At 42.8% G+C, this 2,500-nt stretch overlaps 2 protein-coding genes across 2 annotated transcripts in view; one reads left to right on the top strand and one right to left on the bottom strand.

Annotated features, from left to right (window-relative positions):
- Positions 1 to 2,500, top strand: part of LOC145392173 (uncharacterized) — a 74,856-nt gene that overhangs the window by 140 nt on the left and 72,216 nt on the right. The gene's annotated exons all lie outside the window — the stretch shown is intronic.
- The window catches only part of LOC145392046 (uncharacterized), a 28,589-nt gene that overhangs the window by 22,055 nt on the left and 4,034 nt on the right, over positions 1 to 2,500 (bottom strand). The window lies entirely within an intron of this gene.

The raw sequence follows: 2,500 nt of genomic DNA, 5'->3' as shown, positions 1-2,500 counted from the left end.
TGTGGGAGTAAAAGAGTTCCATATGGTACAGCATTGTCCAGCTAACTTAATGGAACAATCTGTGTCTGGAAAAATTTGATAATATTCATATCCCTCTCATTCCATAGCGCGATACCTAATTTTTGTTCCAGTACCAAAATTAGTGAGACAGATAGCAGAGAAGGCTTGTGAGAAGGACCGTAAGGTGTTTATGGCATTCATGGATCTGGCAAAAGCATATGACAAAGTAGACAGAGAGGGATTGTGGAAAGTTTTGCGCATGTACGGTGTAGATGGTAAGCTGCTAGGTGCCGTCAAGAGTTTTTATGATGGTAGTGAAGCATGTGTAAAGGTTAATGGACATCTAAGTGAATGATTCACGATCGGTGAGGGCGTGCGACAAGGTTTTGTGATATCCCCATGGTTGTTCAAATTATATATGGATGGGGTGATGAGAGAAGTAAAAACACGAGTAATGGAGAGAGGGATGGCGTTGATAATGAATGGTGATGGATGGAATATCTCAAATTTGTTGTATGCTGATGATGCAGTACTACTTGCAAATACCAGACAAGAACTTGGTAGGCTAGTGTAGAGTTTTGCGATGTCTGTAAGCGTCGTGACTTGGGAGTAAATGTAGAAAAGAGTAAAGTGATGGTTACTGAGAGAGAAGGTGACTCCCAGTGCGATGTTACAGTGAATGGAGAGAGACTGGAATTGGTGAGAGAGTTCAAATACCTGGGTACGGTGATAGAAAAGAGAAGAAAATGTGCAAAAGAAGTTGAAAGTAGAGTGATACAAGGAAGAAAAGTAGCTGGTGCAATGAAGGCCTTGATAAGAAACAGAGGCTTGTGTGTTGCAGCTGCACGAGGGATACATGAAGGAGTGTTAGTGCCAACTTTAACATATGGATGTGAGACTATGGTGTGGCATGAAAATGAAAAGTCAAGAGTAAGAGCAGTGGAGATGGGACTGCTGAGGAATGTATGTGGAGTACAGAGGGTGGATAGGATACGAAATAATGTGATTCGTGAAAGATGTGGAGTGAGGAAGTCGTTGGACACCAGAATCGAAGAGAATGTACTGAGATGGTATGGTCATGTGGAGAGAATGGATAACAATAGAATGGTGAAAGAGGTATATCTGAGCGAATTTGAAGGAAGGAGGAGGCAAGGTAGACCAACGAGAAGGTGGAGTGATATGGTGGATGAGTGTGTGAGGAAGAGAGGTTTGGAAGTCGGTGAGGCTTGGGAACTGACAAGAGATCGAGCTGGCTGGATGAATGTTGAGGAGAAGTGCATGATCAGGGATTTTTGGCACCCGTTTTTAACGTGGTAGCGTCCGCACTGACTCTATCCGATACTTTTATGTGAAGCTACAGAACTTGGTGAATGTTTTTGGCGTATCCGATGGAGCCAGGATTCCGGGGGCTTGAATGATGAATGACTGGAATCGTGGCCCATTGGATTGGACAAATTTGGGCTTCCTGGACATAGCTACTTCTCACTCTGCCCTAGGGTGGGAAAGAAGGTCCGGATGACGATGATGTACAGTGTATGTGTATATATATATATATATATATATATATATATATATATATATATATATATATATATATATACACACACACACACACACACACACACACACACACACACACACACACACACACACACACCACATGACGTCACACATAGCCACGCAGGGACAATTTGCATCGTGCCTTCCTATTGGCCAGACTCACACACACCCCTTCTTACTCCTTCTCCCATTGGTCGAATTTAAATACACGTCACAGGCTCTTCTCTGATTGGCCCGGCTTCCACAACAGCCTCTCCGTGTGCTACCAGGCGTCCTCTGATTGGCTAAGCTCTCATAAGTTAAAATAACCACCAATCACGCCCCCCCCTCTTCACCCACCCCCTCACTCGCCCACCCCTCATCATCACACACACCAGCATCAGATCGAGGGAGAAGGAAGAGTTAAGTCTGCAAGCGTGTAAGTTGATATATTCCTGTTTTTCATGTGTGTGTGTGTGTGTGTGTGTGTGTGTGTGTGTGTGTGTGTGTGTGTAATAGGTTTTGGGTAGTATATATGTTTGTTTTAGGTGTTTTTTTTTTTCAGTATTACGTGGGTTTGTGGGAGTAAAAGAGTTCCATATGGTACAACATTGTCCAGCCAGCTTAGTGGAACAATCTGTGTCTGGAATTTTTTGATAATATTCGTATCCCTTGCTCCCCATAGCGCGATACTTAATTTTGGTTCCAGTACCAATATTAGTTAAATATTGTACAGGTACTTTTATGTGTGTTTACCTTTATGATTGCATGAAAAACGTACATGAAATAATGTGTGTACAAAATTATACATGTGATAAGATGTGACATTTCAAATTTGGAGTAAATCTGGTGAATATTGACGATTTTATGCCCATTTGAAATTTTAGGCCCGACCCACCTGACACTGACCCCCCTACCGCTAACAGGGGCGTGACCCCCCCTGATGTAATGAGGCATGTTA

The sequence above is a fragment of the Coenobita brevimanus genome, chromosome 21 (assembly GCF_032717465.1).
Source record: "Coenobita brevimanus isolate Jiangsu-jjx chromosome 21, ASM3271746v2, whole genome shotgun sequence".
Taxonomy (NCBI): domain Eukaryota; kingdom Metazoa; phylum Arthropoda; class Malacostraca; order Decapoda; family Coenobitidae; genus Coenobita; species Coenobita brevimanus.
This window is presented reverse-complemented; position numbering and strand designations above follow the sequence as displayed.